Raw genomic sequence first — 16,596 nt, forward strand, 5'->3', positions numbered from 1 at the left:
CTGTTCATGAATTATCCATAAACACATTGATTATTAAATATTCACAGTCTGGCATTTCCCATTTGTGTAATTGCTTATATTGTATTTTTTCTGCTTCCTGGTCGGATTAGTGAAACTTTTATAAAGGTAAGTATTTCTAGAATTACTCATGCAAATCCTGGTGTGAATGCACATTCAGATCAACATTCATAACATGTTCTCTTTCCACAAAAATTACTGGGAACAAATTTAAGCCAAACAAACATTTCATTTATATGGATGTGTACAGAGAGCAAGTATAAAAAGGGATCAGACTACCATCCAAGTGAATTACCAGGCTTTTTTCCCCTAACTTATTAATAATCATGTTTATTAAGGTAGTGCCTGAGGACAAATCAAGAATGGGGCCTCAGATGTGTTAGGCACTGTACAGACACTCAGATGCAGATAGTCTCTGCCCTAAAGAGATTTTTTATGATCTATAAGACAGCACAGGCACTGGGTGGATGGAAGGCATATAACATACGAGAGTGAAGACAAATTTGTGGTAACAAATCTATGTTCAGAAATACTGTTTTGGTGTTCACCCAAAATCCTGTAGAATTGGAAATCCACAAGCTTCAGTCTTAGCCCATTTTCACTGTGATGAAAAAATTCAGCAAAAATTAATCTAAAGTAGTTACCTCTAGCAAACAGCAAGAGACAGCACTAATGTGCAAAGACTAGTTGGAGCATAAAAAATGTTTTAAATAAATATGTAACCAGCCTCTTTTGCGCTAAAAACATTTTGAGGGTACTACAGACCTGATCCCAAGCTCACTGAAATCAATAGCAAGACTCCCTCTGACTGAATAAGACTTTGGATCAGGCCCTATATGCATTATGGATGTGAAGGCAAAGGTATAATGATACAGGAAACATAAGCATTTGGAAATTTAGTTCTCTCTTTAATTTCTCAGCCTCAGAGTCTCCTTTCCCAAGATATTTTGATAGTTATGTATATAGCCAAGTTATGTAGTGTTAGCAAAACTACTGATTAAGGAGAATCACGAACCAGTCTTTAGAGCTAGCTGCTCTGCTGGTAAAGCATTAGGATAATAGCCATTGGCCTTAGGCTCAAATGGCAGGTAGCTGACTATTGCTTTAATGACAAACTGGAAATAAATTCAGAGTGATGAGTTAATTGTGCATTTTATTGTACCACATCCTCTGTGTTATGGGTTAGCGGCTTTACAAAACAAACTGAGCAAAGGGAAATTGAACACTTGCCTTATTGTGGAGTTGTTTGGAGACATTGGTCTGTGCTCACCAGTGCTGAGGCAGAGAGATGCTAGTTATTCTTCCCTGCAGCAGCTGGGTTCCCTGCATCTCAGGGAAGACAAGGGGCATTTACTATTGATTTCCCTCAGATTTTTGCTGCAAGGACAGGTGGGGCTGCTTTCATTTTTCCCCCAGGATGTCTTCAGAGCCCTACAGTTGGAGACTGCTGAGAGACATACACTGAATCTGAATTACAACTTACCTTGCTCATGATGACTCTGCAGCTAGGCCTCCCATTCTGATGGCTCCATGCAGCCTTCCTTTTCCTCCAGGTCCTTTGCATGAGCGATTGCACCAGGAGAAGCCAGCATACATATAACCTAAATCAAATCCTGCTGAGTCAACACTTAGGCCTTTGATGTTACAAATGCTTTGCCAGCATAATTAGACTGGTTTAGCTATACCAACAGAACTCCCTAGCACAGATGCAGCATATGCCGACAGAAGGAGTTTTTCTGTCGGGATAATAGCACCATCCCTCCAAACAGCATTAGCTATGCCAACAAAAGCACCCTTATTTCAGCACAGTTGCATCTGCACTGGGGGTTATGTTAGCTAGGGAATGGGTTTTTTTTTGTGTGTTGTCAAAACTTTGTAGTGTAGACCTGGTCTTAGCCAGGAATAATAAAACTGAAGATATGGCAGAGCTGTAACAAGAGAACTCAGGCCTCTAATCCCCATGAGTAGAACTAAAATTGCTTGTTTAAAAACGAGAAGCTTCCAGGAGTAACTCCACACACATATTCAAATGGCAAATTGATAAGCGAGAAGGCATTGCAACAGGTTTTGCATAAGGATAGGACCCTGCATCCCACATACCTACCTGGGACAGGACCATATAATTGAAAAAACTTACAATTGCGGTAGCACCAGACCCCAGGGTGCTTGTTGTATTAATTGAGATGGAATATAGGGGCCCAAAGAATTAAAGGTGTTAATATGATCCTATCCAACATTAAACAATATAAAACAGGGGTGGTCACACCGCGCGTCTTAGCCCCGCTCCAGCCGGGGCGCACCATGCATCTTGGCCCTGCTCCAGCACTCCAGCCAGGGTGCTGGGTCAGAGGCCGCAGTGCACGGCTCCCGGAAGCTGCAGTGTGGCCCTGCTCCAAGGGTCATGGGCCACTCCATGCCTAGGAGCCGGAGAAGAGACATGCCACTGCTTCCGGGAGCCGCGTGAGGAAAGCGCCGCTCGGAGCCAGCACCCCTGAGCCTCTCCCCACACACCATCCCCCTGCCCCAGCCCTGATCCCCCTCCTCATCTCCAAACCCCTCGATCCCAGCATGGAGCACCCTCCTGCACCCCAAACCTCTCATCCCCATCCCCACCCCAGAGCCCGCAGCCGGAACCTGCACCCCTTCTCGCACCCCTGCCCCTGCCCTGATCCCCCTCCGAACCCCTCAGTCCCAACCCTAAGCACCCTCTTATACCCCAAACTCCTCATCCCCAGCCCCACCCCAGAGCCCTCACCCCCTCGCTCACCACAACCCCAATTTTGTGCGCATTCATGGCCTGCCATACAATTTCTATTCCCAGAAGTGGCCCTCAAGCCAAAATGTTTGACCACCCCTGGTATAAAACAAGGTTCAGGGTTTGGTGTACGAATACCTCAGCCTGCTTAGTACCAAGGCAAATACATCATAAACAATATTTTTAATCTTGTATTAAATATAAAAAAGAAAGAAAACATTTAAAGCATTTGAAATGTAAAGTATTAAGTAAAGTATTAATTTCATTTTAACAACATCCCTTATTCCCTTTCTCTTTAGCTGGAGGGAGTTTTTGGAAGGAAAACCCTATTTGATAGTCTTTTAGATGGTAATAAGTGTCCTTTTGAGGGGAAAAAAGAAAAATTTAGTTGAGCTGGCCTGGAGCTGTTATTGTTGCATACCTATCCTGTTTCCTAGAAGAAAACATAAGATAAACACAAAAGAGGAAAGGAAACAACAGTATGGATAGAGAATGCAGCTTCTGTCTTTGGTGTTGACTCTCACTTGCAATCTCACTGCTAGAAAAACACAGGCACAGCACATGGTTTTATCAGCTACTCCAAGACTTGGTAAATTTGTACCAGCATCAGGCTGTTCAGTGCATTGCTTTTAGCTACCTCTTTGGTCACAGGCTTACAGCAATGTTGCAAAATATACTGTCTAGGCCACCTAAGCCAGTCTCTTATTAGACAGAAGGAAAAGGGAATGGGGATAGGAAAGACACGAAAATAAGGTCGGGAAGTAAAGGACACGCAGGGAGAGAGAAACAATTGTTTCAGTCCTTGGTGGGGTTTGGGATTCAACCAGAGCCAGTGGCAGTGGTAATGTCATCAGGATCCCTCCGTTGGCCCAGTCAAGTCAGGAATACTCATAGGATCAGGACAGCGAAGGCCCAACAGTGGTACAGTAGATTCAGGGCCTAGTGGCAAATCTCACTGCAGTGATTGTTGGCAGTCAGCTGCTTCCACATATTTTTCCTCCCAAAAGTCTTTTCTTTAAGGACTGTGACACTTCCTAGGAGTACCCAGGGTTATGAGCCACCTTGATACCACATGCGCTTAGCATGAGGCAACCATGTCTGTGCCTTCCCTGGGTCAGCTCCCCAACTCCACCGGCCATGGGCAACACTCCCTTTAGGCCTACGCAGGCCCCACTGTCTCTCTACAGGTTAGCGATAGGCCCCCAAACTGTCCAAGTGTCTCCCTGGAGTGTCCAGCCCTTGTTTCACTGACAATATTCACAGATTTTCTGCTTCCAGAGAAACAGTACACCCCACCTTACCAGTTCCACCTCAGATCTCCTCTCCCCTTAACACACAGCACTTCAATGTGTCTATAGTGAAAACAAGTTGATGCTTATTAAACAAAGTATAGAGATTCAAGTAATAGCGAGTAGAAGATTGGAAATAAATCGTTAAATATAAAATAATCATAGCACACATTTGAGAGCCTAGACTTACTTAACTAGATACTTTCCTGTTTTATAGAGCAATGCTTACCACAAGTCCCTTCAGCGTTTTACAGCCAGGCTTGGCCATGATCTTCTGTCCATGAGACAAGTCACATTGTCAGCTTGCCTCCTCAGAAGAAGATTCAAGGGGTACCTCTGCTCTCCTAAATATACCCCATAAATCCATTGTCTTTACTCATAAACAGGCTTCCCTCCTGCTGTTTGTTTTTCCTGTATACTTCCTGTCTTGTAGATTTTGCAATCTATTGATTAGTCTGTGGCTCAGTATGTAAATAGGAATACATGGTGAAGCACAGAGTACAATGCCCAAATGACCAGATAGGAAGAGAAGTGTTTGTTACCCTGTCTTTAAAGAACCTGTCTTAGGCATCTCACCTCCTGGTGACCTGCCTTACTTTCAAGGCTTTAAGAACATATTTTCTGGTATAGATACATAACTTCTCCAATATTATTCTTACATCCATTTTGCAATGATTTATGATGACCAGGGGGCTACTGGCTCTTGGTAGGATCAGGGCTGGCTCTAGGTTTTTCACCGCCGCAAACAAAAAATTTGCCACCCCAAGCTCCGAGAGCACAACTGCCCAAGCAAAAAGAAAAAAAAAAGAAAAGAAAAAAAGGGTGTCCGGAATGCCATCATTTGTTGAACTAATGTGTACATACCTGATCCAGGGTATCCCAGTAAAATCCTACATACCACCTGTACCCTCTGCCAGTTGGCATTAAAAGGTCCCTGGGCATGGTGGGTAGAACAGCCCATCCTCATTATTTCATCCATCTGTTAGGCCTAATTTCTAACACACCAATTTTGATTCATTAATTTCTATTCCTACACTTTTCTTGTTTACCAGGCATGATCTTAACATAGTCTTTGAGTTATATCAGTAGGCCTTTTTGTTCAGATGAATTCAGAATGTCTTCCCTTTGCACCTATTCCCCATCAACATTTATTGTTATTTATTGTGACATTTTATGAACGTTTTACTTGCTTTTCATAGTAGAACTAACAATTAGAGTAAATTTGTAGGCCCAATGATTACAATAGTCTCCCCCACATCCACTTATGCCAGGCACTGTACAAACACATACAAAGACCTGCTACATTAATTGAGCCTATTTCTCACATACCATAAGGCCCCTTTACATCACTCTAGCATTACAATCTGTAAAATGGGTGTAAATATCATTTACACATAAATAATAAGAGCAATCTACCTTAAAACCCATTTACACTACCAGAACTGGGGCATTAATGTCAATGAGAATCAGGTCAGTAAAGACTGAAAATGATCAACTGTATTATATTTCATAGGCCCAGCTCTGCTAAGCATAGCTAAACTGAAAAATAGTTTCTAAAACAATATTATGTTTGATTCACACGTGCTGTTTACATCTGTATCATAAATTCATTTACCCCCACATCCTGCCGCAAAAATCCCCAGTCATGTTCATAGTATGTATTAAGCTTCAAAGTGGTAGTTCTCACTGAGATTTCTAAGTAGGTTTTAATAACAGCAGTACAACTAATTTACTCAGATATTGAACTCCATCTAAGTAATGTTATGATCAAGATAATTAAATTAAGAAACTATTTAATGTAACTAATTTGTCAATCACGGCTTCAGGTGACTCTCTAAACATCTATTTTTTTCCTTATTGTATTCAGTAAATCCCAAACCACCCTTTCACGGCATGATGCTCTTCTTTTATATGATATAGCAACATTGACACCATTACGTGTATGCTGACTTGAATTCATTTCAGTCTGAAATAGATTTGCACCCCTACAGCACAGATTAATCCCTCAGTGAAATCTGTATCTACCCAATCAGACATTTTGTAAGATGAATCAAGGTCACAAGAGCTTGGGGGAAGGTGGGGAGGCAGAACCACCCTCAAGAGAGACAGTTAATGGCCAGAGCTACTGTCATGATTTCTACTACTACTGGGTGTAGAATCTTACTTCCCAATCTTGCTTCCACTTAAGTCAGTGGCAAAACTCCCAGAGTGTAATGGATGTAAGAACAGAACCTTAGCCCCTCTAGGACACTTCCCTTATCAGACAAATCCCTCCAGAAGGCCTGGCACAATTTGCTTGCATGTTATAGCCTTTCCTTCTACTCACTGATGGTCCAGCCAGTTTAGACAGTAAGCTCTCCAAGGAAGGAACCATACTTTGTGTATTTACACAGCATTTAGCACTATCCTGGGTGCTACCAGAAGCAACTAGTAATCATAGATGCTAGAAAGCTTTAAAGGATATGTCTCGAGTTCACTGCCTTGGGGAGAAGGCAGGCACATTCACTTACATTGTACATCATTCCCTGGACCACAGTAGTCCTGTGATCCAATCCTGGGATATAGCTTTCCAACTGCACCTCTTTGCAACTCCACCCCCTACCAGGGGGTAACAAAACAGTCCAAACAAAAAGTGAAAATAGTTCCACCGCTCATAAGGGGCCAGGCCCCTCACACAATGGAGGGGGAACAGTCTTTCAGATTTCACATCAAGTTTCCATCTCCTGCATAGCTAAAGGCCAAACCTTAGTGCTGGGAGTTGGCACAAAAGAAACAAACTGGCCTATCTCCTGTCCTCAGTAGACACAGCCTGGTAGTGCTTTTGAGCCATTCTTCAGTACATAACCCACTACCCTGGGTACAAAGGGGCACACCAACTGGCCTGAGTTCTTCCCTTTTAAGGGCCCTCCCCCAGGCCTGGCAAACTTCACAGGTGCAGCAGGTTGGGGCTGATTGTGACTGGTGGGTGTGGGTGGGTGGGTCTGTATGAGGAGGATATTTGTCCTGCCACAAACATAAAGCAAAATGTCCTAAGAAATACTTCCTGGGCTGCTGCTACTGAACATCCAGCATCACTGGGGGAAAATTCACCAAAAGAAAACATCCTTAATGTGGCTGGGATATACTAACTCCTAAACCGGGTAAACCATCTTCAGAGGCCCAATTCTGCTATTAATCAGGCCAATGGGAGTTTGGATGCTAACTTCAGTAGGAGTTAGATTGTATCCAAAGACCACCCCCCCCCGCCCCGCCCCCACGCCCTCTCCTTTTCTCCCTTGAATCCTGTGAATAAACTATTGAAAGATCTAGAGGTAAGGTCAAGAGCTAAAGATCTTGCACCAGATGTTGTGTAGAGCTTTCTCTGAACCCTATGGCAGCACTTTTGCTTCAGGTAAAAAGATCTCCTGCCTACAGGTGGGAGGATAATGAAAAAAAAAAGATTCATTGGCTTTCTCAGGTGAAATTTTTCTTGAAATTCATCAGGTAAATTATTACACCAGTAAATTGGTGAATTAGTCATGTTGCTCTATGAGCTGAAAAACATCTTTAAAGTATTTAAAAAATTCTGCCAAGTTAATAAATTGTTCAGCAAATATTATTCAGCCAGCTGTAAGAGGGACATGGGTAGAAAGTCTGATGGTACCCAAGAAGCAGTGATAGAAATAATAATGTTATAGCACCCTTCATTCTTAGGAATCACAATGGACTTTACAAAATGGTCCTGATTTTTCAGCTACAGAGGCTGCTTTCTGCCACCCATGGTGCAAATCAGCCCTACATCTGGCAAATCTGTGCACTGGAGCATGTCCCTTATGGTATGAAGATTCTTGGGTGGAATAACACTTCCAAACAAACTCCTAAACCAATCCCTCGCTGGCTCCCAATATGAGGGGCATGGTAGGAGAATAGGAGGCAGAGCCAGGGTTCTTTTATGCCTGGCTGATCCCTAGCTGCTCTAATAGCCCCAGGGAAACAACGGCAGCTGGTTTAAATTAGAGATGTCTTCGGCCTACTTATTTATGCTGCACACTAACCCAATTTCCGGTCTCAGGGTTCAGACTCTTTAGCAATATTGGAAAATCAGAGTCCATATATACACACTAATAACTTCATTCATCATGGCCATGCAGCCCCGGCTGAGGTGGAGTATGTCAGTTGTTTAACATTGTAGGGCAAAACTACAGAGGATTTAAAGGCAGGAAATGAAAAATGATATATCCAATTGAAACTGCAGGAGTAATTTACGTTGGCAGAAGATAATACTTAAAATGATATTTAGCCAAGACACCAAGATTAACACCTCTCTGCTCTTTTGAAAAGTGCCATGGAAGCTTTAATGGCCATAAGTGGCCCAGATTTCAGTTTTATATATTATCTGAAAGTCTGTACAGCATCTTTTAACATCCATCCTGGGGGTAACAAGTAAGGTTGCGAGACAGATCACCCTGTGAGTGTGCATGTACAACTCCCCCGACTGCAAAAGGAGTTTCACATGCATGCCTGATTAGGCTGTGGGGCAACAAACAAATATTTTAAAGTCTGGCACCTTCATAGGAGAAAGTTGTGCCTTCCCTTTAAAAATGTTTACGTGGCACTTCTTTGATGACTTATATGTCGTAGTTCCTGAAGCAACAGGAGGTTGACCTGTCTTAATCTAATATTTATAATTTTTTCATGAATTAATGTAATTCATCAGTTGTTTGTGAGACCATTTGAATTGAAAACAATAGATGTGACTTAGTCATACTCATCAATTTTCTTCTCTGTTTCTTTTAGCTCTTCTCAGAGCTCTCTTTCAGACACACACAAACACACACAGAGTTAACACTTGTTTTACTCAGAAGCTGAGGATGCTAATAGTGAGAAAAGGTTGACTATGAATCTGCTTCTACCTGGCAGAAAACACAGTAGAAAATATGCTATTAAAAAGCAGTCTGTTTCCTTCCATTCAGATATGACTCTGGCATGCAATCAAAAGAATGCGTTGTATTATTGTATCTGAGCACTCAAGAAACGTCACAGGTTAAGTTATTTTTGACCCAACACAAAAGAAAAATTTCTTATTAAATAAATGATTCAACCTAAAATGAAAGAAGTAATATTTCACCAAGTTGTGAATTACTATGATAGCAAACAATCTTTGTTATAAACTTATTTTTAATTGAACTGCTACACACAAAAAACTTTCAGGGAATACTTGAATCATACAAATCTAAGCCAGCTAATAGGGAGGAGCAGAGAACATTCGCTCACATGCAAAGCATGAATAGTCATGTGTTTTTTCAAAATTTCCATTCCATGAAAAATTTATCATTCCCTAGGATGGGAATTCCGAATTTTGCTCAGCTCTATGGTCAGTGTAAAATTGGTCTTTTATACCCAAGACTTTTTTGTTCTTGTCAGGGAATCACTGAAGAGGTATTATATAGTTATGCACAGTGGAATACACATGAACAGTGACTTAGCCCGTAAGTACTGACTATGAGGTTTTGTAAGAGTCCACAGATGCACTTTGGAACCTTGCACAGCCCAAATCCATTGTTGCATCTGCTCTCTCACAAGAACATGTTATTCCTGAACCCTGTTTCCTTTATCCAAAAAGGAATCATTGTTCCTACTTCTAGCTATTTAAAGTTGCAAGTATTAGGGACCAAAAGCCATTCCTCCCTTTGGCTGGATTGTGTCAGGGTCTAATTATAGCTGTGTGAGTGACCCTCACACCTCTGCATTAGACATCAGATAGTGGCTCTGGCCACATAAGAGCAAAAACTCCTGATTAAAGGCTTTTGAGAACAGATTTATAAACCAGGGACAAATATTACCACAGACAATTACAGTTTATACACTTGTCCAGCTTATTTGATTGTGGAACAGCTACACAAACAAATACCATAAAACTGAGTGCAGTACATTACTAAATACACACTCTATAACCAATCGTTATGAAAAGAAAATTGTGCCACATGTTATAGTGTTTTAGTTTTTCATTAAATCACAATAAAATATCATTGCCCAGCTCTCCTGTGAGACTGGTTTTAATGGTTTATGTAGAAATTTTCACTTGACAAGCAGCTGTGAAAGCAGGCATTACTGTTTTGATAGATACAGATGTATGTCATTCACTCAGATGCTGCGAAAACAAAAAGCAAATCAATATACATAGCATTGCCAAACACTACAGCAAGATAAACAAAGTTCTTCCATATATTAGATTATTTCCCCTCCACTCTGAGAATCACATGCATTTGAGAACCATTTTAAATTGAGAGAGAATATTGGCTTTTGCTGTAGTTTAGACAATTGGATATCTTAGTCTTTGATATTCGTGTCACCTAGACAGCTTTGGAAATGGCACCCATTTGAGAGGTTCTCTCTGAATCACCACTCATAGCGTGAATACATTAGCCACGATACTTCTCTGTTTATTAGCAAAACTGGAGAGGCCATGTGCCATGTTCTCTGTGGCTGCACCTAAACCTGCAATTTTGGAGCAGACTTCCATCATTGTACCTGATGCAGCTCCATCAGTGGTAGCAATGATGGGTTAAGGACCAGCCATTGACATTTTTTATCGCCATGTCAGAGCTCTAGGCATGACTTTGTAGTAAAAGTGTCTGAGCTCTGGCTACACTAGGTCTCCCACCATTGCTGCCACTGATTGAACTGCATCTGTGAGACATTTCCTGAAATTTGCCAGGGTAGTCCTGACCATAATCTAAATAACCTGAGAGAGGCAAACTCAAAATACAATAAAGCCAATGCTAGTTACAGTTGCCTGATACTCTTGAATTCAGTTTAGATTACAATCAAACAAGTAAAGGCAATAATTTCAGATTGTGGTTGACATTTTGTTATTTTCCAAGATTGTAACATAATGATCAATTCCTAGGGGCAATCCTGACATTTCTTATAATAAAAGACACGTGGAAAAGTGGTATATCCCTATGCTGCCTAGGTATTCAGTGAGACAATTGCTTTCAGAGGCATAGAGATAGCTGAAAAGACCATTCCAATTGCAGCTTAACAACATATAGGGATAGGGTGACCAGATGTCCCAATTTTATAGGGACAGTCCTGATTTTGGGAGCTTTTTCTTATATAGGCTCCTATTACCCCCCTCCCTCACCCCGTCCTGATTTTTTACACTTGCTATCTGGTCACCCTGTATAGGGATGATACAAGTCAGAGAGGATGGTTTTCAGAGATACTGCCCCATTAAGAGGACTGTGAAAGTGGAATGTGAGATTTCATATTCATGGTCTCAGAATCAAATTTGCTCAGTTTAGAAACAATTGATGTTTTGCTGTTGTTGGGGTTATTTCTAGACTGAAGTGCAACCATCTCCAGGGTGCAAGATGGAAATCACAATACACTGCACAAGCGTTGCTTATTGAATTTAAGTGGGTGTTAAATCACAATCCAAAAGCAGAGTTTTGAACTGTCTACTAAAAATACCATTTCTCATTTTTCAGCCTCTCGCCTATTATTTTGACATCATTTCACTAGTTCTCCAGGCACCAAAGATTTTTTCCTATGTAAATAAGGCCTGAAATTCTGATATAAAAATAGATTTTCTTCTTTTCTTTTTATCCAGTCCTTCCCAATCTTTTACCCCCCTTTCTCAGTCACCCTTAAGAAGTTGCTGTTACAGCATGCTATGGGAAATACTGTACAGACCATCCCTGTAGAACTACATTACCCACAATGCAAGATTTGACCATTGCCACTACAACTCTCCCATGTACAATTGGTTTACCCTCATGACTGACATCATTGTAAAGATTAAATGTGGAACATTGTAAAGCTTGTGACAGGTATAAGGCACAGTATAGAGAAGGAGAGTCCTGCACTCAGCAGGATAGGTGGCAACCCAAAAAGAGAGAGATCCTTGAATCTTTCCTTTAATGATATTTCAAATTGTCTAGCTACCCGGGGCAGGGAAGGATAAACAAGCACAGTACTGATGCTGCATGACTTAACGGGAGGATAACGGAAAGAATAAAACCATTGCAACCTGCTGAGCAAACCCAAACTTGCTAAGCTACTAGAACATTAATGAGAGAGTTTTTAATTAAATTGTTTGTAATTAACTCTCCCAAGAGTAAAAAATGTAAAACTGGTGAAGACAAAATACCTGTAGCACTCTCACCAGAATGTGTGATTCCTGCAAACCTCTTTCCTTTCTCCAAAATAGCAATCATTGTTCCTCCATCTAACTAGTTAAAGTTGCAAGTGTTAAGGACTAAACACCAGTCATCTCTTTAGGTTGGATTGGGGCTCAGTCTAACGTAGCTGTGCTGGAGAGAAGGCCTCAGCTCCAGTCCTCTGCATAAGAGAGCTTCAGATTGTGGCTTTGCGTGCGTGATACTCCCCCAGTGGGTAGATAAGTAGGGGTGGAGTCAGGGGTTTGCCCCCTGTTGTATTCAATGTCGATGGAATATATGGGCTGAACATAACCCAGTCACCGTCGAACATTAAACAGTGTTGAACAAGATTCAGGACCTCAGCCTGCTTAGTACCATGGCAAACACACCATTAAAAAATCCTTTTAACTTTTTTTATTAAAGATCAAGAAAAGAAGGAAAACCAGTGAAAGCATTTGACCATGTAATGTATTAAATAAAGCTTTCATTTTAACAGCATCCCTTGTGCCCTTTCCTGGGAGAGAGATTTTTAGAAGCAACTCCCCACCCCTTGTTTGACAGTGTTTTAGATGGTATCAGAGATGGTAATAACTGCCCTTTTGGGGAACGGAGAAGTTATTGCTGCTGTTAAAATGTGATCCCCTTTCATCCCAGAGGTTTGGGATTCAGCTGGAGCTGTAGAGGTGGCTGTGTCATCTGGATCCCTCTCTCCAGCCCAGTCTGGTCAAAACATCTCTCAGGATCAGGATGTCAAAGGCCTGGGGTTCCAGGTGATGGTGAAACTTGCTCCAGTACCCAATTTCCCCCCAAAAAGTGTCTTTTTTTAAGGACCCACACAGGGAATGGTAAGTGGAGCAGCCCAACCCCTCGTTATTTTGTTCACCAATTAGGCCTAATTTCTGACACACCAGTTTGGCTCACTGATTTCTGGTTCCACGCTTTTCTTGTTTACCAAGCATGATCTTAACACAGTCTTTGAGTTGTATCAGTAGGTCTCTTTGTTGGACTAATTCAGTCTGTCTCCCTTTTGTACCTTTTCCCCAATAAACATTTGTTGTTATAAGTTATTGTGACTGTGATGGGTTAGACCCCTCCTTCTGGGATGCCACCTGATGTACTGGGATTTCACTGAGCCCCTCCTGCTCCATCAGCCTGGATTCCCTTTCCCTGTTTTCCTGAATTAGGCTCTCCGGCCTCTTGCAGAACACACACACACAGGTAGGTCCACACCCAACTGCAGACAAAGACTGAAGTCAGCTCAGTGTGAGAGGATTCACCCAGCACTCACGTGCATACCCCCTTTGGGGAATAAACCCAAAATAATATTGTCTTGCACTGTATAGAAAGATCTGCACAGCACAAGCTCATAAAAACTTGCCCTCTCCCTCAATGTGAAGAGAGATATGCACAACTTCTTACCTCCCCCCCCCCGCCCTCAGTTAGAAATTGCACAAACTGGGTTTAATGATAAACAAAACAAATTAACTATAAAAGGCAGATTTTAAACGATTATAAGGGATAGCAAACAGAACAAAGCAGATTACTGAGCAAATAAAACAAAACACGCATACTAAGCTTAAGATCTTAAAGAGACTGGTTTCAAGAAGTAATTTCTCACCCTAAATGTTATTTTAGGCAAGTTGCAGAGTTTCTGTAGCTTAGAGTTCCAGTTATTTCTTCTTATAGGCTGGGCCCCGTCTCAGTCTGGACTCACCCTTGCCTTTCCCCTCAAGTTAGTTCCTTTGTCCCTTCAGGTATTTTCATCAGTCTTTCTTTTTGGGTAGGCAATGGAGGAGAGTCCACATTAATCCCCTCCCCAGCCTTGGGTGGGAAACCTTTGTTGATCCCCATCCCCCTACAGAGGAAAATTACCAGCAGTGTCCAAAGTGGTATTTTGTATCAGGTGACAGGACCACCTGACCTGGTAGTGTCACAACTACATCCCAGGATGCCTCTCAGGAAGGAGGGAGATTAGTATCTTCAGAGTTCTATTGTCCTTCTTAAATGGGTCATTCAGAATGATTGCCTACTGCCTGGTGGGTGTTCCCCCCAAGTACACACACAATTGTAACTCTTACAAAGTCAATATTCCTAACTTTAGATACAGAAATGATACATGCCTACAGATTGGATAATCACATTCAGTAAATCATAACCTTTCCAATGATATCTTACATGAGCCATTTTGCATGAAGTGTATCTTAGTTATGCCATATTTATATCATAACCATATTTCTAGGAAGAATATGGGGTGTAACATTACATTGATATCTTATGAACTTACGCTCACTTTTTGCAGTTGAACTCACAATTAGGGTAAATTTGTAGGCCCAGTTATCACAACAGCCTCCATCCCCTGTGTGTCAGCTAGCAGAGCTCTCTAGGCATGAAGAGGAAGATGTATGAATAGGTGTTCTCTCACCTCTTCTCTCCTATGCCACTTCTCTTTCCTTCTAGCCCCAGCCCCCTAAGCAAGGGAGGCACAATTCTTTTCTGGAGCTCCTCCAGGAGTAGCAGAGGTATATGCTGCCACTCAAACTGGGCTAAGGTAAAACCAACTTTTCACAAATAACTCGTGATTTTTAGAGCCTCAATCTGTGGGTGCCCACTTTGAGACTCCTTAAAGGGGCCCAGTTATCAGAACATGCATTAAGGTGTCAAGTTGGGCACTCAGTAAGTGAGGCACCCGAAATCACTAGCCATTTTTGACAGGCTCAGTCCAGCTCTTTATTTTTAATAAAGTCCCTGAAAAACTAATAAGATCTTGGCTTTATTTCATAGACTCCTAGACTTTAAGATCAGAAGGGACTGTTATGATCATCTAGTCTGACCTCCTGCACAATGCAGGCCACAGAATCTCACCCACCCACTCCTGTAACAAACCCCTCACCTATGTCTGAGCTATTGAAGTCCTCAAATCGTGGTTTAAAGACTTCAAGGTGCAGAGAATCCTCCAGCAAGTGACCCATGCCCCACGCTGCAGAGGAAGGCAAAAAAAAAACCCCCAGGGCCTCTGCCAATCTGCCATGGAGGAAAATTCCTTCCCGACCCCAAATATGGCAGTCAGCTAAACCCTGAGCATGTGGGCAAGACTCACCAACCAGATACCCAGGAAAGAATTCTCTGTAGTAACTCAGATCCCACCCTATCTAGTGTCCCATCATTAATTGCCAAAATTAGGCTATCCCATCATACCATCCCCTCCATAAACTTATCAAACTTAGTCTTGAAGCCAGATATGTCTTTTGTCTCCACTGCTTCCCTTGGAAGGCTATTCCAGAACCTCATTCCTCTGATGTTAGAAACCTTTGTCTAATTTCAAATCTAAACTTCCTGATGGCCAGTTTATATCCATTTGTTCTTGTGTCCACATTGGTACTGAGCTTAAATAATTCCTCTCCCTCCCTGGTATTTATCCCTCTGATATATTTATAGATAGCAATCATAACTCCCCTCAGCCTTCTTTTGGTTAGGCTAAACAAGCCAAGCTCCTTGAGTCTCCTTTCATAAGACAGGTTTTCCATTCCTCAGATCATCCTAGTAGCCCTTCTCTGTACCTGTTCCAGTTTGAATTCATCTTTCTTAAACATGGGAGACCAGAACTGCACACAGTATTCCAGATGAGGTCTCACCAGTGCCTTGTATAATGGTACTAACACCTCCTTATCTCTACTGGAAATACCTCACCTGATGCATCCCAAGACCGCATTAGCTTTTTCCACAGCCATATCACACTGGCGGCTCATAGTCATCCTGTGATCAACCAATACTCCAAGGTCCTTCTCCTCCTCTGTTACTTCCAAGTGATGCGTCCCCAGTTTATAACAGAAATTCTTGTCATTAATCCCTAAATGCATGACCTTGCACTTTTCACTATTAAATTTCATCCTATTACTATTACTCCAGTTTACAAGGTCATCCAGATCTTCCTGTATGATATCCCTGTCCCTCTCTGTATTGGCAATACCTCCCAGCTTCATGTCATCCACAAACTTTATTAGCACATTCCCGCTTTTTGTGCCAAGGTCAGTAATAAAAAGATTAAATAAGATTGGTCCCAAAACCAATCCCTGAGGAACCCCACTAGTAACCTCCTTCCAGCCTGACAGTTCACCTTTCAGTATGACCCGTTGTAGTCTCCCTTTAACCAGTTCCTTGTCCACCTTTCAATTTTCATATTGATCCCCATCTTTTCCAATTTAGCTAATAATTCCCCATGTGGAACCGTATCAAATGCCTTTCTGAAATCGAGGTAAATTAGATCCACTGTGTTTCCTTTGTCTAAAAAACCTGTTACCTTGTCAAAGAAGGAGATCAGGTTGATTTGGCAAGATATACCTTTTATAAAACCATGTTGTATTTTGTCCCAATTACCATTAACCTCAATGTC

Source organism: Natator depressus, chromosome 5, assembly GCF_965152275.1.
Source record: "Natator depressus isolate rNatDep1 chromosome 5, rNatDep2.hap1, whole genome shotgun sequence".
Taxonomy (NCBI): domain Eukaryota; kingdom Metazoa; phylum Chordata; order Testudines; family Cheloniidae; genus Natator; species Natator depressus.